This window comes from Equus caballus, chromosome 19 (assembly GCF_041296265.1).
Source record: "Equus caballus isolate H_3958 breed thoroughbred chromosome 19, TB-T2T, whole genome shotgun sequence".
NCBI classification, from domain to species: Eukaryota; Metazoa; Chordata; class Mammalia; order Perissodactyla; family Equidae; genus Equus; species Equus caballus.
Genome location: NC_091702.1, coordinates 17,643,731 through 17,667,399, shown reverse-complemented (window position 1 = coordinate 17,667,399; position 23,669 = coordinate 17,643,731). Strand labels below are relative to the sequence as shown.

Here is a 23,669-nt window from a genome sequence, read left to right as displayed (position 1 = left end):
TATATTATAGAATACAGATTCTCAGGCTTCTTGGAGCTTCTGATTCAGTAAATATGATGTGGGGCCAGGAAATTCAGTGTACAACAAGTACCCTAAGTGAGTCTTATGATGAAGAAACACACTCGTAAGGTATCTTTCAACTCCAATATTCTATAATTCTATTGTAATCACCCAGACTACAAGAAACACATCTTTAATGACTCTTTCTGAATTAGCATTGCACTGAGAGCAGAGAAGGTGTTCAGTATTAATTTAATTGATCATTGATGACTATTTTGACAGATTCTCAGCCCTCAATTCATATGCACAGTTTATACAGCAAGTGATGTTTTGGATAGTGACTTGGAAGTGAGAATGTGTCATTAGAAACAAGGTTACCGTAATTTTCAAAACACTTCACAGTTTATATGGTATTTTTATTACGTGCTCTTTTGCAAATCTCATCACAACCTGGTAAAGTTTGCACTTTTATTGATATTTTACAAATGTGAAACTCATGGATGTTAAGAACCTGCCACTTTTGTACTCACCTACTACATATGGAATTAAGATTCAAATTCATATCTCAGGATTCCTTACTCAATGATCTTTCCATGGTATCAGGCTACTTTTCTAATACTGGCATTCCTGCCTGTTCTTATTGTACACAGAGCAAAAGCAAATTTACTACATCATTCCCCCATAAAAAGACCAGTATTGCAGGTGAAATCAGCTAGTACCAAAATTCGTAACTATTATATACAAAACGTGAGACAAGAAGTGGAATATTCAAGAACATTATCTCCACCTAAGAAAGAATTTTAGTAATTCCTAATGAGCCAAAGAAAATACCCATCTAGTCCAATCTGTAAATCCCTGTATCTCATCATTTTTCTACCACAAAGTTGGCCTTCATTCTTCTAAATGGTGCAAGTAACTGGTGCCTTTTTGAGAGGGTTGGGGAATGAGCCTGAGGGAGCAAGAAAAAAAAATTTTAGGACCCCCTTCAAAGGATGAATTAATTGGAATTAGAGGAATAATTGAACCAGAGGCTAGTTTTAAGGTGCCTCTCTTTCCTTCTGTGGCCCAAGACTGAGAACCAGCTGATGGCAGAGTCCCCACCTTCTTTGTCCTTCTCTCAGGGTGGTGCTGCCACATATGATCCTTGGACCATTGCAAGTGCTTGTAAAATGTACAGATTCTTGAGGTCCACTCAAATTCACTAGATCAGAACTTTGAGGATTAAGTCCTTGATATTTATGTTTACTGAAGTCAGAAAATCTGCCAGAGAGAGAGTAACCTAATTGTATATGAAGGTAAAAACTAGTTTTGAGGAGCTAGTTCCCCAAGTATATGTCAAATCTTTGGCAGCTTTCTGTAATGCCTATTAGAATGGATCGACGTTAATGAAGAATTGCTTATTTGGGGCACACAGCATTTTGGTTTAGAGGAGTTGGATTATCAGATCTTTATCTTTCTTTTTCCTTTTTTTTTTATGAGGATGATTGGCCCTAAGCTAACATCTGTGCCAATCTTTCCTCTAGTGTGTATGTGTGTTGTCACAACAGCATGGCTTGATGAGTTATATAGGTTCACACCCGGGATCCAAACCTGCAAACCCAAGCCGCCGAAGCAGAGCTTGCCAAACTTAACCAGTATGGCAGCAGGCCAACCTCTACCTTCCTTCTTGCTGACAGAAAAAACAGGAGTTTGAGAGACAGAAGGACAGAGCAGCATTTTTTTACCAAGTCAATAGCTATTTTCTATTTAATCTTGTTAACTGGCATATTTTGGGGAAAATAAGCAACTATATTCTTTGTCAGTTTTATTAAATCCTAATAATGTCCATGTGCATGTGGCTTGTATTTGATGCAATCAGAAAAGCAAATAATGCCTAAGCCAACAATCTCCAAACAATTTGCAGGGGAAATAAAATTTTTTAAAGTCTTCAAATAGCAAATGTTGCTTAGCCATAAGCTATATAAAGGCTGAGGACAAAGGTAAAAAGAGAAAGTTGAGAAACACTCTAAAATATTAAGTTATAGTATAACTCCACCCGATGGATTTCTGTTGAATTTCTCTTGTGTTGAGAAACAATATGAATACTAGGTGTCATCTGAATTTATATTTGATCACAAATATTTGATCAAAAGTTTGTGAAAAATAAACAATTAATGATATGGATAGAGAAAGGATTGGAAGAAAATACATCCAGATATAAACAGCTTTCGATATGTGTGGAAAATTTGCAGTGAATACATTTCCTACTTTTAAAATACTTTCCACATTTTCATTTATCTATCTGTCAATCTCTCTATATCTCTATATATGTAAACTTAATAGCAAAAATGACTGATAATATATTTTTAAAAATAAACATCATTTTTGAAAAATAAGAAACACTTGATGAAGTGCCAACGGGTACTTTTCTGGGGCCATCTACGTGATGAAAAGGTTATGCTGTTTAGCTCTTGTATCATGTTTTTAATTGGTTGTGACTTGTAATCCAATAGTTCAATAAAAACAGAAGTGAGATAATTGCGTTTTACTTCCACCTTTTTCCATTAACTTAGTTTGCTATTATGAGCAAATAATTTAATATCTCTACTTCAGTTTCTTCTTCAGAGAAATAAGGACAATCACATTAGGTTTTTTTTAAACTTTAGCATCAAGAATTAATTGAAGCAATGACTGGAAAGAATTACAAGCACACGAAGAAAATATTCATTAATATTCTGCAAGATAATGTAATTCTTTCTTGGAGCAGTTTAGAAATACTGGCAACCTAACACTTCTTGAAAACTAAAACCAAATGAGTAATGCAAAAAAAAATGATTGTGATAAAATCAATATAAATGAATAAAATAATTGGAGATTATTGGCAATGGATATTTGTTTAGTTGAGCATAAGAAGTAATTGGATATGCTTTATAAATCAGTTAAATTTAGGCTTAAGCTGCTTAAAAAATTCAAATATAGTGGCTTAAATAAGATGGAAGTTAATTTTTCCTCTTATGTAAGAGTCTGTCTGAAGATGGGCAACCAGACTGGCAGGGGGACTGTGTCACTCACATTCCATTGGTAAAAATTTAGCCATATAGTCACATCTAGCTTTAAAAGAGGCTGGAAAATGTAATTCTTAAGTGGTACTTAATTACTAAGAAAGAAGGGTAAAAATGTTTTTTGTTTTGTTTTGTTTTAGGCTAACTAACATTCTGCTAGCTATATGTATACTTAGCTTGGTTTCTGAAAACCGTTTGTGAAATCATTTCATCATCCGATGGAAACCATAGCTTACATTTACTCCTTAGTTTGTCTCATCCCATCCCATTGCTTTAAATTCCATCCATATGCTGATGATTCTCAAATTTGTATTTCCAGCTTTGATCCCTGCTGGAAATATACCAGCATGGGTATAGAGAACAGTTTATTCATCCATCCACTTGGATCTCTAACATCGCAAATTTAACATGTCAAAGCAGTTAGTGGCACCAACGTCCACTCAAAATCCAGAAGCCAGCTTTGATTTTTCCCCTTCTCATGAAGTTAGTCCTCAACATTTTCACTTTGTCTTTATTTCTGTAATGAAAATTCTGAGTTTTAGATGGGCACCTGGCATCCCAGCTATACACTATACTTCCAGCCCTCCATGTAGTCAGGGGTGGTCACGTGACTCAGTCCTGTTTAATGGGATATGGACTGAAGCCATATTTGCAGCTTTCAGGTCACGCTCATGAAAGAAGTGGAGTGGCAACTGGGACTTTCATACATTTGCTGGTGGGAATATTTTGGAAAACAGTCTGGCAATTCCTTATGAAGTTAAATATAAGCTTACCATGTGACCTAGCAATTCAACTCTAGATATTTACTTAAGATAAAGGAAAATATTTGACTGAAGGGAAATGAAAACACATGTCTGTACAAAGACTTGCACACAAATATTTATAGCAACTTTATTCATAAGAATGAAAATTAGACACAATCAAATGTCCATTAAAAGATGAATGTAAAAACAAATTATGGTGTACCTACCCAAATGGAATGGTTCTCAGCAACAAAAGGGAACAAACTACTGATACACACGTCAGGATAGAAAAATTTCAGAAACATTATGCCGAGTGAAAGAAGCCTTGCACAAAAGTGTACAAACTGCATGCTTACATTTATAACGAATCCTAGAACAGGAAAAAGTATTCCACAGTGCAGAAAGCAGACCAGTGGTGTCTGGGGGTATTGACTGAAAATAGGCAAACGGGAAATGCTGGGGATGACATGTATTTTCTATATCTTTATTTTAGTGATAGTTGCAAGGTTTATACATATGTCAAAACCTACTGACTGTAAGCTTAAATTGTGAGTAGTTTATTGTATGTACATTGTATATACCTCAATAAAGTTGGGTAGAAGAAAAGATAGCCTGACTTACAGTAGAGACTAAATGATAATAATTAAAAATCAATCATGTTGAAAAGAAGCAATTCTCAGAAATACAAAAGGCCATTAGAAAATGTTCAAACTCACTATGAAGTAAATGCAAATCTAAGATATGATTTTCGTATATGAATTATTTAAAAAACAGAGGATTCTGGCTTCTAGTCTGGCGTGTAAGAAGCTTGGAAGTCACCATTCAGTCCTAACAACAAGTAAAAAGCTGAACGAATTGAAAAATCAACAATCTATGAGAAAAGCGAGGTCACAGGGCAAACTACTGCCCCAAAGTATAGGCAAATACAGAAAATCACTACTTACTGGAACAGAAACCTCCCTGGGAACCAGGGCCAGGATAGAGAAACCTGAACTGTATTTGAAGAATTGCTGGAAGTGCAGTGTGGACAATTTAGAGAGGTAAAAACTCTAGGGAGACATAGTCTTTGGACGGACTCCACACTTAGTGAGTTTTGCCTCCTGAAGTTCCACCAGGTTCTCACAGTGAATACTGGAGGAAAATCCCCTCATGCTTCCAGCAGTCAGAAGAGAAAGGAACCATCTTGAAATATACCAGAGCATTCTATTCTTCTCAACGAGGTCTAGCCTTAGTAGAAATTATTTAACCAGAGCCTAACCTGCTGGGGTTTTATCAGAGCCTAACTGATCTGGGGAGGGGAAATACCCAACTCCGGCTGGCTCCAGCTTTCCACAGGGTGAAAGGGAAATACTCAGCTCCAGCTGGCTCTAGCCGTCTTATCCCGCCTAAAGAGGAAAGGAAACAACTGAGAAGCAGGTGGGAAGTTCACAGACCAGGGACACAGGCTCACTAAAGGACCGAGACCTAATCATAATACTTCAATATTTCCCCTCCTCCCATATCTCACAACCACCTTACTAAAGGCCTATTTATAGCAGTTCCTTTTATACAGTATACGACGTCTAGCTATCAAGAAAAAAATGACAAGACATACTAAAAAGCAAAATTATAGTTTGAAGAGACAAAGCAAGCATCAGAGCCAGACTCAGAAATGGCAGGCATGCAGGAATTATCAGATTGGGAATTTATGACAACTATGGTTAATTTGCTAAGGGCTTTAATGGATAAAGCAAACATCATGTGAGAACAGATGGCCAATACAAGCACAGAGATGGGCATTCTAGGAAAGGACAAAAAAGAAATTCGAGAAATAAAAACACTGTAACAGAAATGAATAATGTCTTTGATGAGCTTATTAGTAGATTGCACTTGGCTGAGGAAAGAATCTCTGAGCATGAAGCTATCTCAATACAAACCTCCAAAACCAAAACGCAAATGGAAAAAAGACTAGAGAATACAGAAAAGACTATCTAAGAGCTTTGGGACACCTATAGAAGGTGTAAAATACGTGTAATGAGAATTCCAGAAAGAGAAAAAAAGGAACAAAAGAAATATTTGAACAATAATGTCTAAGAATTTCCCCCAAATTAATGTCAGACACAAAACTACAGACCTAGGAATCTCAGACAACACCAAGAAGAATACATGCTAAAACTATACCTAGGTTTATCATTTTAAAATTATAGAAAATCAAGATAAAGAAAAAAATCTTTAAAAAATCCGGAGAGAGAAACACCCTACTTATAGAGGAGCAAAGATAAGAATTATATTGATTTCTCCTTAGAAACCATGAAAGCTAGAAGAGAGTAGGGTGAAACATTTAAAGTATTGAGAAAAAACTCCACCAACCCAGAATTCTGTACCTTCAAGAGTTAACCTAGAATTATCCTTCAAGAGGAAAGGAGAAATAAAGACTTTCTCAAACAAAAATTGAGAAATTTGTTTCTAGTAGACTTGCCATGAAAGAAATGTTAAAAGAAGTTCCTTAGAGAGAAGGAAAATGATATAGGTCAGAAACAGATTTACATAAGGAAGAAGAGCATCAGAGTAAAATAAGTGAAGGTAAAAGAAAAACTTTCATTTTTCTTATTCCTAATTGATTGAACAGATAACAGTTTGTTCAAAATGAAAATGGCAACAATGTATTCAATTATGTAAACATATGTATATTAAATAAGCAATATATGTTTATATAATAATATATATATTTACTTATGTATGCTTACGTATAAACGAAATGATGGCAGCAATGATACAATGAAAGTAAGGGAGAAATTTGGATTATTTTGTTGTTATAAGGTACTCACAGTGCCCGTGAAGCAGCATGTGTTGTTTGAAAGTAGACTTGGGTTAGTTGTAAAAGCATATTTCGATCTCTACGACAATTACTAAACAACATAAAACAAGGTATAACTGATATACTAAGAGAGGAGAGAAAATGGATCATATAAAATGTTCAATTAAAACCACAAAAAGCAGAAAGAGTGAAAGACAAAAGTAAGAACAAAGAGCAAGAGCAACAGATAGAAAAAAACAACATGGATTAGTTTAAAAAGTAATTCACAAGACATCGTCCCCCAAAGAAGTGAGCATACCAGTTTTACTGCAATCTCACCAGTATTTACTACTACTTTTTTCCACAGTAAAATAAAACAGCTTATTATTTTAATTTTCATCAATAGATGCATAAAAAGAATTTGACCAAATCCAATAGTCATTCATGATAAAAACTCTCAGTAATCTAGGAATAGAGGGGAACTTCCTCAACTTAATAAAGATATCTATAAAAAACCTACAGTTAACATTATACGTGATGATGAGAAATTTGAAGCTTTCCCACTAAAAGCAGGAAAAGCAAGGATGTTCTCTCTCACTATGGCTTTTCAACATTGTACTGGAAATCTTAGCTAATCAAGAAAAGGAAATAAAAGGTTTACAGATTGGTAAGGGAGAAATGAAACTGTCTTTGTTCGCATATGACTTGATTGTCTACGCAGAAAATCTAAAAGAATCAACAAAAAAAGAAAAGATCTCTTGTAACAAAAAAGTAATTATAGCAAATTTGCAGGATACAAGGTTAATATACAAAACTCAATCACTTTCCTATATAGCAGCAGTGAACAAGTAGAATTTGAAATTAAAAACACAATACCATTTACATTAGCACTCCAAAAGTGAAATACTTAGGTGTGAATCGAAGAAAATATGTAAAAGATCTACATGAGGACAAGTACAAAACTCTGATTAATGAAGTCAAAGAAGATCTAAATAAATGGAGTGATATTCCATGTTCACGAATAGAAAGACTTATTCTCAACATCTCAGGTCTTCTCAACATAATCTATAGATTCAAGGCAATCCCAATCAAACTTCCAGCAAGTTTTTTTTTTTTTTTTTTACAGATATCAACAACTGATTCTGAAGTTTTTTAGAGAGGTAAAAGACCCATAATGGTCAACTCTATATTGAAGAAGAATAAAGTTGGAGGACTGACACCCAACTTCAAGACTTTGCTATAAAACTATAGCAATCAAGACACTGTAGTCTTGGTGAAAGAATAAACAAATAGATCAGTGAACCAGAATAGAACCCAGAAATAGCCCCACATAAATATAATCAACTAATCTTTGACAAAGCAGCAAAGACAATATAATGGAGAAAAGATTCCTCATACGGTGCTGGAACAACTAGACATCCACATGCAAGAAAAATGACGCTAGACAAAGACCTTATACCTTTCATAAAAATTAACTCAAGAAAGATCACAGACCTAACTGTAAAATGCAAAACTATAAAACCTCTAGAAGATAGCATAGGAGAAAATCTAGATGACCTTGTGTTTAGTGATGACTTTTTAGATACAGCACCAAAGGCACTATCCACGAAAGGAAGACTGATAAGCTCAAGTTCATTAAAATTAAAAACTTCTGCTCTGTAGAACATGTTGTAAAGAGAATGAGATGACAAGCCACAAACTGGGAGGAAATATTTGCAAAACACGCATCTAATAAAGAATTGTTATCTAAAACATGCAAAGAACTCTTAAAACTCAACAATTAGAAAACAAACAATCCAACTAAAAAGTGGGCCGAAGACCTTAACAGACACCTCACCAAAAAAGATGTCAGATGGCAAATAAGTGTATAAAAAGATGCTCCACATCATACGTCATCAGGGAAACGCAAATCAAAACAACAATAAGATATCACTTCACTCCTATTAGAGTGGCCAAAATCCAGAACACTGACAACATCAAATACTGGCAAGGACGTAAAGCAACAGGAATTCTCATTATTGCTCATGGGAATGCAAAATGGTACGGCTACTTTGGAAGACAGTTTGGCAGCTTCTTACAAAACAAAACATACTTTTACCATACATCCAGTAATCACGCTTCCTGGTATTTATCGAAAGGAGTTGAAAACTTACAATCACACAAAAACCTGCACACAGTTGTTTCTAGCAGTTTTACTCATTGTTGCTAAAACTTAGAAGTAACTGAGATGTGGGGTGACTGGATAGATAAACTGTCGTACATCCAGCCAATGAAATATTATTCAGAACTCAAAAGAAATTATGCCATGAAAAGATGTGGAGTTATTTTAAATGCATATTACTAAGTGAAAGAAGCCAATCTGAAAAGGCTACATACTGTATGATTCCAACTATATGGCATTCTGGAAAAGGCAAAACTATGGAGACAATAAAATTATCAGTGGTTGCCAGGGGTTAAGGAAGAGGGAAGGATGCAAGGGAGAGCATAGGAGATTTTTGGAGAAGTGAAACTACTCTGTATAATATTGTAATGGTGGATACATGCCATTATACGTTTATTCAAACTTATACAACATACAACACCAAGAGTGAACCCTCCTGAAAACTATGGACTTTGGATGATAATGACGTGTCAATGTAGGTTCATCAGTTGTAACAAATGTACCATTCTGCTATGAGATGTAGATAATGAGGGAGTGTGTGCATGCCTGGGGGCAGAGAGTATATAAAAATCTTTGTACCTTATGCTCAACTTTCTTGTGAACCTCAAACTGATCTAAAAATAAAATTTGTTAAAAACAAAACAAAACAAAACAAAAAGCAGCCAAACAAACGGTGTACCTTCACTTTCCCATTTCTCCTTTCTTGTATGAATCTCAGTGGCTTGAATGCTAACATGATGGCAGAAGCTGGGTCAATCATCTTAGACCATTAAGTGAAAGTCAAGAATGAGGAAGGCAGAACAACATAATAGAAGGATCCTAGATCCCTTTTACTATGGAGACCCCATCACATTCTGGATTGCCTGCACTTAATTGCTGAGTGAGAGAGCAGTCAATGTTTATCTCATTTAATCTCCTGTTGTGTTGGATCTTGTCAAAGCAGCCATCCTATATCTTAATACAATGATTACATCCTTAATACAATCACTTAGTGATTGTCTTCCTTGGACTATTGCATTAGCCTTCTCACTTGTCTCTCTGTTTATATTTTAGATTCATATGTCCAATCTTCTCTGGTCACTAATGTCATCTCTTAAAAATATAAATCATTTATCACTTCTCTGCTTAAAAACTCAATCATCACTTTTTGTATTAATTGGAATAGGATCCAAATCCCTTATTTTGGCCTTCATCTCCTGTCTTCCTGTCTACCTTTCCCTGTAGTCTTATCTCTTCTTTCCCCTTATTTACCACACCCTCATTCTCTCCACTGCAGAACATTGATATTCTTCTTGCAGACACATTTCAGATCTGCCCATGGCTCCTTATCCAGATGGGCTCATTGCAAATGTCACTTCCTCAGAAAGGTTTTCTGTGATTATTCTACCTACAACGGAGTCTCAACCTAGGAAAATATCCTTTCTGTTGGTTTGTTTTACTCCCATCATGGAGTAAACCAAAACTGGTTTATGTGCATATCATTTTTTTTCCAGTAAAATACAAAGTCAATTAAGACAAAGAGCTTGTCTGTGTTGTTCAATTTTCTGCTCCCAAAACAATACCCGGTATAAGGTAGGTACTTAATAATATGTGTTAAATGAATAAATGAATGTTCCCTAATTCAGTGTAGTTTGCATCATTTTTTATTCTATCTATCTTCAGTCCCATAAATATTGAAGATCATCCTTCAGTCCTCAGCCTCTCATCTAATCAATTCCAAGTCCACAGATGAATTTCTCAATGTAAATACTGGATTCTCTCACTTTCCTTTAATCTTACTTCCTCTGTCTTGGCCTAGGCCACTAGTATCTATCAGACTGTAGCAATGGCCTCTTAATTAGTTTCTCCTTTGCCAGAGTCCTATGACTCTCCCTTCTTTTCTTCCCTCTTCTCCTAAGGCCCTTTCATGTTTCAGTAATGCTGGAAACTTACAGATTCTCTAAACTTACCATATTCTAACTCGCAGAGGGGGAGTTGGCACATGCTTTTTTTTGACCCAGAAAACTCCCTAATTTCACTCATCCCCCTAAACCAGTCTGGAGCTCCTACTCACCCTAGATAGGGCATCAATTATGCTGAGAAGCGTTTCTTCAGCCCCAACTGTTGGGTTAGTATCCTTCCTCTCTGCTCTCACAGTATCATGTTCTCACACAGTTTTAGCAGTTATTATTCTGAATTTCTGTCTATATCTCCCATATAGATGAGTTTTCCACAAGAATAGAACACAAATCTGTCTTGTTCATGGTTGCAGCCATTATCTACCAAAGTACCTGGGACATAGTAGGTCATCAATAAGTATTTGGTAAATTTCTGAATGAGCATCACAAAAGCTAGTTACATTAGACGCACATGGTTTTCTGGGTTAGCGTGAAGATGGGTACATAGGTCATGTTCATTCACAGTGGGCATAAGAATGTTAAATCTAGTTTGTTCTATGGTGGAGAGAGTTGTGACAGCTCCTTTGGAATGTTTTGGGAGCAACTTCTGCAAAAGTAAGGCTGCTATTATAAAATGTTTCACAAAATCTGATGAAAAATCTGCCCTTGGGGATCACAACTATAGAAGAATAAAGTTGATGAAAGAAAATTGTTGTTACATCTCATGTCAAACAAACCTGTAACTCTTGTTTTGTGCCTCCCAGCTTGAGTGCAGAAGAGAAAAATGCAAATTTTCCAAATGAAGTACAGCTAACAGTGCATAAATCTCAAGAAGACAGTAGGATATACTTATTAAAACTTGGCAAGGATCAGAAATGAATGACTTTTTCTCTGAAATGCCAGCTTTTTTCTTTTTAAGATTAGCTTTTCCCTAAAGCTACATCAATTATAAATAATTGTCTGCTAACAAAATTGGCACAGCTAAAGTTAAAGCCAATAAACTAAGAAATTAAACTGATCAAAAAATAAACAAGAGGTTTTAGCTCATTTTGAGAGAGTGGCTTCAAAAGAATGCCAGATGACTCTCCTATCTTTGTCTATGTAGGAATATTAATTCAAGATGATGAGAGACATAGATTCATGTTTTACTGTTGGTTAAAAGAATTCTTTAGGAATATACACTTTGGACTTACCTTATCAAAAAAGTTACTCTATATTTCAATTCTTCTGGCAGTCATCTTAGTCAAGATCCTTCTGCCCAACTGAAACCAAGCCATGTTAGTTTGAGAAACAAAGGGAAATTTATTTTAAGGATATAGGGGTGTATCATGGAACTCAAGAACTAGGATGTAGCTAGTCCTCAGGAAAGGGAAAGCTTCCAGAAAATTCCCCCGCTCCCTCCTTCTTTTTTTCCCTTCCTTTCACCCTTTTTCTCTTCCTGTGGTCCAAATGGCAAACTATCGCTACCCAAAAATCTCTCCGTCAGTCTCAACTCCACATTCTCACAAGAAAGAACCTGACTGGTCCAATTTGGACTCCTGTCCAAGAAATAATTACAAGATGGGCTGGATCCTGCAAGAAAACATGACTGCCATGGCTCACAGATTGTTGCTAGGCAAACATAGGGGGAGGAAGGGCAGATTACTGACGTCCACTATAGCTGTTTATCAATCCTTGGATGGAACCAAGAATACTAACCTCGTGTTAAATTACAGGATATAGTAAAAAACGAAAGAAAATTACGTTATGTTTGAACAAAGTATTCTCTTTTCCCAATGTCTTTCCAAAGATCTCATCAGGTGAGGTCTATCTTCACCTTCTCTGGACCTATTTACATGAATTGTACGTAGGTGTAATGATACTGGCAACATAAGTTTCAGGGACCAATGCCAGTTCATTTTTTTTTTCTTACCACTGGGTATAGTATATGCTTGTCTGCAGTAAATGTATGAATAACACTGAGAATAATTGAGGATCACATTAACAAATTCATTCAGGTCATTGGGCTCATTTGTGAGGACCCTGGATAAAAAAGGCTAAGTATGGATTTCACCCGCACTCTCTTTTAGGAATGCTGGATGAATGTTTCTCTCAACATCACCTCTTCCACAGTTTTTTGAAGGTTCTCAGGACAATTTCTGCTCTTCCTTTACCTTTGGTTACTATCTATATGCTGATGACACCCTGATATATAAGGCCAGCCTCCATTGCTTTCCCAGTAACTAGACCTATATTTTAATTTTTATTACTTCTTATTGCTTTCTCAAAAGTAAAAACTTCAAAACTGAACTCATTTCTGTAGCACCTCCTCTGTCCCCATTCTTTGTGAACAGCTCCTTGTTCCTAACCAATCACATTTCTTGTCTTGAATTCTGTTGGAGTTTATAAAATCCATTTGAATTCATTTCACTTGGCCTGTGTCCTCTGTATTGATTTGCCCAGATTTATCTCTTAATCTTGGACTAATATAACCATATTTTAAACTTGTCTCTTTGTCTCCATCTTCTCCTCTTGCTCTATCTTCACATTGCCCCCAGAATTACCTTTGAAAGATGTTGCTATAAGCGTATTGAGATGATTATTTTTGTTTTAAGAACTGTTTTGGAGCTTCTATTGTGGACAGGGTAATGTCTGAGGGGCTTTTAAATTTGACCACAGCACAGTTTTTCATCTTCATTTCCCTTCCACATAGAATATGCTTGAACCACCCAGAAAGTCTGACCGTGCCACAAAGATGTCATGCTCCGGTACTTGGTGTACACAGCACTGGATCCATTACATATCAATTATTTGCAAACTCTCACTCCCCTCAATAGAGAGTGCATTCCACAGGGGCAGACGTGTGGTCTTTGTTCCCTTTTGTATCCATCTTAGGGCAGTGCCTGTGATAGAGCAGGTGGTGAACAAATGCTGGTTAAATGAAGTGTTGCCCATCCAGCAAGCCTATACATTTATTTTTCAACTGAGAAAGAACCACACATTGCAAGGAGCAGAAATTTATCATAAGCCCTGATGATTTTCCTCCACTTGTGAAACATCAGTAATAATTGCCTTGTGTTATGGAAATTTATTTGCTGAAGAATTCTGTGTCATGGGTGACAGCCAGAAATTACAATGCTGAGAAAAATCATAAAGGACAATGTCACCTTCTAATTATAATTTTCTTCTTTTTCCTTCATTAGGTTTAACCCTGAAGATGCATTTAAATATATTTATATCATACTAATTTAGGTTTTTGAGAAATCTTTTTGTAATTTTCTGTTGCCTCTAAAGCTCAGCTATCCTTGAAAATTTGAAAAATCCCATACATGTATAATAGATGTTATATTCAGTGTCTGCCAAGGCATGAAGAAAGTAGGTGCCCCATTTCAAACTGGGGCTACATTGCAGGATTTGTAAAAAGAAAATGGTAGAAAATTCATTTTGCCATCCCGAACTGACCACCAACCTCTGCCTATAAAACAGTTTGAGGGGCCAATAGTAGTGACTGAAAGAGAACTTTTAGAAAGCTACTGGTATACTACGTGTCCCATCTTCCCTCCAAAGAGGAAGGCTTGGTACTATCAAAATATAATTTCAATAGTTAAATATATGATGTCTTATAAATACAGAATGTACATGTTCCACAGTTTACTAATTAAGGAAGGAACCACAAGAATGGTAGAGCCGGTTCAAAAAAATGGGATAGCTGGGGCTGGCCCAGTGGCATGGTGGTTAAGTTTGCACACTCCACTTCAGCGGCCTGGGGTTTGCTGGTTCAGATCCCGGATGTGGACCTATGCGCTGCTTATCAAGCTGTGCTGTGGCAGGCATCCCACATATAAAATAGAGGAAGATGGGTATGGATGTTAGCTCAGGACCAATCGTCCTCAGCAAAAAGAGGAGGATTGGCAGCAGATGTTAACTCAGGGCTAATCTTTATTAAAAAAAAAAAACAATTGGATAGGCTGACTATATACAGATGTTGACAAAAAACACTGGTACAAGATTTCTAGGTTAGATGTAAAACTGGTTAATGTACTACAGGGTAATAAAACTATAACTTTTGGAATTATTTTATGTGAAGGACAGAAATTATTTACATACCTCGATGCAAATGAAAAAGATGTAGATGAAAAAACCCCATACATTAACATGTAACTTTACAAAATCAGAGTCTTACGAATAGTAAATGATAATCACACAAAGGTACATTTTCCTTGAGAATAAAATGAGCTTCGAGTGGGATCTTACACAGTGTTCTAGTACGCCTTTGAAAAGACATGGAGTTATTCCTTTGCCTTATTTCCAAGTTTTAGATCATGTTTGTCAACAGTCCCTGGCTGCCATTTCAAGCCTGGTAAGATGTACATCAAAGGGTCCCTGCAGTTGTGGGTACAGTGGGCTGGTTTTTGACTCCCATCTGAGGAGTAAGAAAACGCAACTGTTAGGTTGGCGGTTGCTGGTGCATGAGCCAAAGAGAGGTGAGCGTGTTGACTGTCTTGCACACCCACAGCATGGTAGGGCAAAGAGTGCAAGAGATTTTCTGTAGGTCAGACATGGAACATGAAAAATGTAAGAGAAAGTGAGTCATTGAAAATTATGTCCAGGAGGACCACTGAGACCTTGCAGACTGAAATGAGAGTAATCACTTGATGCCTAGGGACTCAGGCAGCAGAGGTCTGAAGAGAACGCATCACCGGCATCTAGACGAATGCAGGGAAGAGCTCCCCAGTACATGGGGGCAGGGTGGCCTCTGGAAAATGGCCTGCTCTAAACGCCTGGCAGACTCAGCACCAATAAAGTTAGGACTTTTCTGCTTTAGTCCTTATCCTTTCTTGTCATTCCAATGTAGGCAATTAATAAGACCGAAGTAAGAATGGATGATGAAGAATAGAAACACAAGCCTGTTCTTGATGGGTCTTTGACTTCAGGCTTCTCTGCATCCAGCAGGCCCAACCACTGCGAAATGGGAAAACTTTAAGGCCAAATCACATGCAAGGTTTTGACAATTATGTGGGACTGAGCATTTTTATTACTCATCCAGAACTTTTATTATCTGTGAGTGACCAGAAAGTCCTGAGGCCTGCCACAATTTCCCTCCAGGCAGACTACCAAGTTCAAGATAACGTTACTTAATGAGTAGGGCTTGCTTAATGGAAGTGTGTGTATGTCTGTGTGTGTGTGTGAGAGAGAGAGAGAAAGAGTGAGAGAGAGAATGTGTCTTTGTAAGCATGACCTTGCACTATCCTTTGAATTCAGTAAGTCTGTGCTCTCAATTTTTTCGTTGTGGGTAATTTTTACCTCTTTAAAATGAATATCCCTAGCGCAGAAAACTTGCGTTCAAATCTTGTCTTCACTCTGGCACAATGAAGCATGAATTTGCAAAAACCCTCAGGAATACTGTGCTTCTGACGCAGACGTGGTGAACTATTCACAGAATTGCTAGTATGTCAGTTCAATGCGCGCTGCTTCAGCGGAGAGGATGTTGTACTCTAGAGGTGTCATTGTTTTTACGTTTCATTTCATTTTGGCACTAATCATGGTTCTGAAAGACAAGCTCTTCATATTTTTCATTTTACTATGGAACTTGGCTCTACTTTGTTTTGGATAATTTCACATAAGCTAAGATATTTTCCTAAATATAAGTAAGACAATGTCCTTTCAATGCTTTTGAAAAGTGCCAGAATATTTCGTACATTCTTTTTAATGAGCTCTATTTTACTATTGCATGAGTAAACGCATTGTAAGAACCCTTTTTTGAAGTCAAACAGTACTGTTCAGAAGTGATGAGAGGTTTTATACAAATACTGCTCTTGATTGGGTCAGAATTGAAATTTGTTTACTGTTCTCTCCGTCTGGAATGTTCCTTGCCCCAACTGCCCCATATCTCCTCTCTCCCTGCATTCAGAGGCTTCCCTGAAAATCCAACCTAAATTTGAACTCTTATTTTTTATTTCTTTATTCTGCTTTATTTTCTTCAAAGCACCTGACATATTTATATGTTTATTACCTTTCTGCCTCCATTAAAACATAAGTTTGACAATAGGAGGGGCTATGTTTTCTTCATTCCAGTAATTTTGGGACCTAGAACAGTGAACTTTCAATAAATATTTGTTGAATAAATGGATGCATGCTGAAAATATCTTTCCTGGTAATTCCAAGAGCATACCTGTCTGGGAAACACAGTTCTGCACGAGAAAATTCTAGTAGTATTACATGTCTATTTGAAACTTGTCATTGTGTTAAATTTAAAGGAAGGATTTTGTGAATTTGTACCACAAGCACTAAGATAACAACCAACAGGGGGCTGGCCCCGTGGCCGAGTGGTTAAGTTCATGCGCTCCGCTGCAAGCAGCCCAGTGTTTCGTTGGTTCGAATCCTGGGTGCGGACACAGCACTGCTCATCAAACCACGCTGAGGTGCTATCCCACATGCCACAACTAGAAGGACCCACAACTAAGAATATACAACTATGTACAGGGGGGCTTTGGGGAGAAAAAGGAAAAAAATAAAATCTTTAAAAAAAAAAGATAACCAACATAGCTGCACCACCACCACATGTTTTACCGTTTATTAAGTGCCTACTATGGGTCTGACTTATTGCTAAAGACTTAACATACATTGCTATTTACTTTTCCATACTATACTATGTATGGACTAAGTGTACTGTTATCTCATTTAACCAATCAAACTAGGTTTTATAACTCGCTCAAGATCACACAGCAGGTGAGTTGTGGCAGAACCAGGACTCAGACTAGATCTGCCTCAATTTGAAAGCTCAGAGTCATGGCCACGAGACTATCCTTATTGTTTCTTATCTATGCTAGTTAAAATCTTATATAACTGAATCTGCCAAGGGACAACATTAATTATGTTCTTAGATGAGTATTGTCAGGCACATTAATATGGAAAGCATTGGTGCATAGGTTAGTATCTTAACTGTAATCGTTGAGATTATTAGTCCAGTAACAAGATAGATACAATGCGGACAACCATAGAAGGTTTTTAGACCACCAGCCACAGAACCAACCACACATCCTAGTTGCAGCATATAAAAACAGAAATTAAAAAACGACAGCATATTTAGGAAACCAAAAATAAGTTCACCACAAGTGACTCCCTTTGGAACAGAAAAGTCTGGGAAGTGTGGGTTGCTTACATATCTGTCTTTCTCTGCCTCTTTTTCTGTATATTACACTCACACACCCCTGTGGGTCATACATCTGGAATAAAGAAAAGAGAGTTCTGGGTTGTCAAGAGACCCAGATTCTAGTCTTGGCTTTGCCTCCTGTAACCTTTGACAGGCGACTGAACGGAGCACATATGTGGAAGTTCTGAACTCCCTTTCCTTCCTGAGAAGGCCCTTTTCCCTCCCTCCTATCTGTCTCTTTCTCTGTCTCTGTCGGGCTCCCAGGCTCTCTGGCTCCCTCTGCTGGCCGGCAGACGCAGGACCAAGCATTCTGGTTGCTATGGGTACCCAGATAACGCGGTAACCATGGAGACCAAGGCGGAAGCTCTGGGCAGCTGCTGAGGCCGGCGGCGGTGGCACCCGTGGCTGGGGTCTGCAGGTGGGTCGACCGGTGGCCGAGGGCGGCGACGGGCGGCGGTGCCCGGAGGCGGCGGAGCGGGCGGGGAGCGGCACGGCGGGCGGGAAGGGAGACTGGGCTCAGGGTGGAGCTGGGGGGCCGCCCCAGCAAGTGTTTGCCCAGCCGCTGCCCTGTGCCCGACACAGTGCCAGGCTTGCGCGGGCTGCAGGCTGCGGCCTTGACCTGATGAGTTGAAAGTCTTCTTTTGTATAAACAAAAGACTTCCCAGCCCGTAGCTGCTAATTGAGATATGAAGAGGTTGAACCCCAGACAGGAAACGGGGGCTTCCGTCAGTTGTACCCCTCCTACAACCCGCCCTTTTCAGATGCTAGCTTCTTGTATCTTTCGAAGTCGTTTGCGCCTTATGAAAAATTTGGTGCCCTGACAAACCCTCATCACATCCCCTTTTGTAACCTTCCTTCTGTCTGGGCGGCCACATGCACCCACTTCATTCCAAAAGTCCACGCTGCCCAGGTAAAGGTCATGGTGAGGGATGCCACTTTCCTGAAAAATCTGAAGCTGTGGAAGTTTTTTCTTCTTCCCCAAATCAGAATTAGAGGTGCTCAGATATATAGGTTCAGTTATATATATTTTTTATAGCCTGGCTTTTTAAATCCAGAGTTAGCAAGACTCATTAAAAAAACAAATCGCATACAGTTGAAGCTACCCAGGATTGAAACTATGCAAACTGTATGCTTATGGAAAACAAAAACAAAAACCCCTCCACCTTCCTCTAGCATCCTATAGACTACAGAAAGTCTTGCCCTGACCTCTTATATTATTGCCAGCTGTATTACTGTTACCACTTACAAACATAGGTTCTTTACCAGCCACACAAGAGGGGCCAAATAAAAACCGGAATGCCAGGCTTGTGGCAAGGAAAGGGTTTTTATTTTGGGTGATATCTGCTGGGAGATGAGAGTGAGCCCTCAAATTTGCCTTGTTTCATCTTGCCTTCCGGAAAGATGGGAGGCCAGGGGTTTTAAACGTTTGTGAGGAATGTAGCTGCTTGTAGAGAGGCGCAGGGGTGGGCAGTCAGTGCCCTTGCTGGTTGGAGCTTTCCCACCAGCCTGCATTGGGCCTTGGGAGGCTGCTTACAGGAAGGAGGGTGATAAGGGAATTTGCAGGTGGGCACCCTTGGCTGTTTGTGTCTGTGGTGTACAGCGGATTCTGGAGCCGGGGAGTAAGCAGGGAATGAGTGCTTTGGTTTTAATCCCGTGTATGCTGGGTTTGATGTAGAGCAACTGATATCAGAGCCAGCCTCATTACAAATTAGTTATTTGAAAGTACATTGGTCCTTTGTTTGTTTCCTTCAAAACACTTAATACGTCCTCCAATTATTTTATTTGCTTTTGACTTTTTTCCTACTTCTTTCACCAGAGTATAAGTTGAGTGAAGATTGGTACCATACCTGTCTGGTTCACCTTGTTCCTCAGTGCTTAGCCTCATACCTGGCATAGAAAATGTACATTTGTTGAATGCTCATTAAACTTTGGTAAGATGGATGGAAAAAGGAAAACAAAAAAATCTGTTGAAGTGGGAAAGAGGTGTGTTTGTTTAGAGAGATTTTTTTTCATAAGGTTGATTGTGCAATAAATTCAAAGCAGTAGAAAAGTTAAATGCTTGAAACTTAGTACATTATCATTGGCAGTACCTTATGTGTAGACACTCTACTAATTGCTGGGGGTTCAAAGACCAGTGGTAGGACGGTCCTCAAATATTTGGGGTGCTATGGGAAACATCACCTATATAAGCAAAGCAGCAAAAAATAACAAAAGGCAGCATATAATAGCAAGTGAGTGTAATGCACATGGTGTTCTTACAGATGGAGAAGCTCACTTTTGTTGGAAGCTTTCTTCATGATAGAAGTGGCCTGACAACTGGGCATCGAAGAGGGTAAAGCTTGGTGAGCAGAGAAGCGGAAAGTAAAGCATAAGGCTTGGGAAGATTAGGATGCATAATGGAAGATCCTAAGTACCAAACAGAACAGCTGGGTTTTTTGTTTTTTTGTTTTTTATTTCCCTATAGGTCTGGGGAACTATTTAGAGACAAAAATTTGTGAGCTCCTATTACATGGGAGCAATTTGACACCCAAAAGGTTTTCAATGGTGTTTAAATATATTGCTGCAAAATTTAAAAAATATTTGATGTCAAACAGTTCTTTCTCTAAATTTCCTTTTTATGACAAGTTAAGAGTAAGAAAGGAAGAAAATCTGAATGATATGAATTAATCATTTTAAGTGTGCAGAACAATACTTATATTTCAAGGCTTAAGAGGAGCTAACAGGACTGGGAATGAAACTGTAATTTCTGGTTGTGTCATCAATCTTGGACGGATGCCTTAATTTTCCATCCCTAAGATATTCACAAGGGAGCACCTAAGGTAATAGTGGATTGTATGGTAATGGGTGGGATAGATCAACTATAAAAATATAAAAGGGCTTAGGTTTCTGAAAGGTATAATTTATAAATTTAATACTTTCATTGCTATTTGTAATCATATAAAGTTTTTAGTTGATACAGAACTAATAATAATTGTATATTGCTTTACTGTGCCTTTCAAGCTGGTTTTTTTTTTTTAAGCTGAAGAAGAGTTTCTTTATCTTAAGTCTGACCCAGAGGCTAACTGTGTAAAGTAGATGAAATCAGAGAGGCTGTAGGTCATGATGCTCCCCTCATTGCCTTCTCGAGGCTATCTTTAAGGCTGCCCACTTCCCTGAACCCCAGCTCGCTCCAGGCCCTTTCGAACCCACTGCTTTAGAGGCCACAAATCAGAGACCTTTTGTGTGATATCCTGCAAATTAGGGGGGGATCCTCACCGTTTTATACGTGGATAAACTGAAGCTCAGAGATCAACTGACGCAAAGGTCTTCTGAACTTAAGCCCAGTGTCTTTTAGTATTATTTATCATTTTTAGTTGGAAGATATTTTGAAAGGAAAACTTACCCCTTAATGTCTAAAGGCAAACTTTCTCAGTTATTCTCAAGGGAATCTGCACCATAGAGGGTAAAAAGTGATGACTTGGGTACCATTTAGCATCCTGAAGCAGTGTTTAATTATCAGATAAGTTGGTTGGCTGAAAGACTGAGTGCAGCTTGGAAGTCAATACCTGATTTACTTTTAGGGCTTGTGCTAGGAGAAAATGGCATATATTTATTTAGTTGCCCACAAGCCCAAAATATTATGTTAGGGATCATGAATTATCTGTCTTTTCCTTGGTTTTTCTTTTAAGATTTTAAAATATATTTATTTAGAATATTATATTTAGAATAAGGATAATGTCAGAGAAAATATTAAAAGTATAATTCTTTTAAGAGTTTAAAACTACTATTTTTATTTAAATTCATTTTCATTTAATGTTTCTCACTTGGGTCTCTGATTTCTAAGTACTGTGGTAAACATGTTAATACATCCAAAAGAGCTTGCTTATTAAACCCTTTGATAATATGTGCAAAAGTAAGGAAAAATCCTTATTTATTGGTTTTTAAGTTTTCAGGTCTAAGATGATCTGAGTTATTAGAAGAATCAACTAACCTTAGATAAGTTTTAAGTTACAAAATGTGGCTCATCTTGAAAACATTGGTTTCCAAACCTCCCATTCTGCCAATGGTGTGATGATAAATTTTCTGGGAGACTAGGGCAGCTCTTGATGAATGCTCTGACTTTCTAGATTAATTTCTAGATTAATAGATCATCGTAATTTCCTTGTTTCCATTCTGTAGTAGCAGGCCTTGATGCTTGGGTCGCATTCCCAGAATGAGAACTTGTGTAGAAGGATCATCAAACAATTATGGCCAATTTTGGGTCATTTTGTGTATATATTGTGGGGAGGAATAAGGTTGGGGAGAGAAAAAGGATGCAGTCTAATAAATTAGGTAACTATAAAATTTTCCAAATAACTACTAAACTTTCGATATTTAATTATAAGAAGAAAACTGAGTGGCCAAGGACAGATGGAATGATGAGGTTTTCATAACAGGGAGTTATCTGTATCCCCTGGTTCCTTTAGGCAGCTAAAGTTTTGTGCTTTGCTATTCTTCCTGCTGACATTGTTATATCCTGGCTGTCCCAAGAGAGGTGAGTAATTCTCTCTTGGTTTTACCCAAGGAAACAGGCAGAACAGCATGACTCACAATTATAGTCTTCCTTTTTTCTTCATACAAGAAAATTGGCTTATGGGTGACTTTATAAAACCTTTGAGAAGAAGCCTTACTAATTGCATTTAGTGAAGTGAAATGCCCCCTGAATAAGACTATTTATTGGTTAAATCACATTATCAGGAGAGCTATAAATCTGAATCATCCATCCTAATGAAATTTATAGACTTTTCTTTCATTCATTTCAGTTTTTGTGTATCAGTTCAGCTTTGTGCAAATGCACATACACATATAAAGTTGTATATTTCAGTGCATAAATGAAATTATGGCAATTAAATTATTTTAATTAATCACATTAACTTTGGGGATTCTGTTTTTTTTTTAATGATAATGGTAATGATAACATCATGGAACTTTTCATGAAAAACTTATTGGCAGTAGAGTAGGGTCCAGCAGTTGGATTTTCTGATTATGATCAAAAAGGGATATAGACTCTGTGTTATATGAGCAAGATCATTCCTGGAGGTTTTTTAAAGGTAGCTTTTGTAGGCTCTGTTTGATAAAAGTGAGACAAAGATTTTACTTAATAAGAAGGAGCAGAAGATTCATCCTCTCTCCTCAAAAGCAAACCGAATCTTAGTTTTCCGTTCCTGTGGCACCTTTAGTTCTCTTTGACACTGATTTTAGCTTTGAGAGACAGGACTTGGTGGTTGAGAAATGAGTCTGAGTTTGATGTCCCTCCTAAGTACTTCCTCTGTCAAAATGTCCCATGATATTGTCATTGTTTGTGTGGCTTTCCCTTTGTGTGTTCTTTGAGAAAGGTGCCTTGCCTTATTTGCTGTTGTGACTTCAGTACCCTTCATAGGAGTCACAAGTGAGCAGCTAAATAAATGTTAGTTGATCGAAGGCACACATATACTTAGTCCTATGATGCAACCACTAAATTGCTTAAATTTATTTTGTATAACTCCATTTTAGAATTATCCTCAGAAAATAAATTCCTTCAGAATTTCCTCCAAGGTAGTGAAAATCTACCACTTCAGGCTAGATTTGATTTTGGGAGGTAACGTAGTTTGAAACTAGACTTAAGTGAATAAAATACTTTCTCCTGCTGGACAATATCATTTTTAGCTTTAAATGAGCCACAGCAAAGTAGATTTGTGTGTTTGTTGGGTGTATGATGGACTCTGCAGGCAATTTCAAAAGAGGCATTCCAAAAATGCTCAAATCAGTGGTTGCATGATTGAAATTATGAGATAGTCTCCCAAAAGGAGTCATACTGAAGAACTACTCATTCAGTTGTGTAGACTTTGGTGTCACAATAGCCTTCCACTTGTTTACTGGTATACTGATGCCTTCTCTCTTTAAGTCTTTGAGCAAAGCTTCTAGACTTATTTTCTGTTCTT

General features: G+C 37.6%; 1 protein-coding gene across 10 annotated transcripts in view; it reads left to right on the top strand.

Annotated features, from left to right (window-relative positions):
• The window catches only part of ZBBX (zinc finger B-box domain containing), a 140,029-nt gene that overhangs the window by 11,802 nt on the left and 104,558 nt on the right, over positions 1 to 23,669 (top strand). For 4 of the 10 annotated variants that reach the window (XM_070242538.1, XM_070242536.1, XM_070242541.1 and 1 more), the window contains exon 1: positions 18,009 to 18,148. The gene's annotated coding sequence lies outside the window, so the exon portion shown is untranslated. Of the gene's footprint in view, positions 1 to 17,994; positions 18,149 to 19,546; positions 19,662 to 19,991; positions 20,073 to 23,669 lie in introns of those variants that run through there. The other 6 variants (XM_070242542.1, XM_070242537.1, XM_070242533.1 and 3 more) reach the window with 5 other exon arrangements.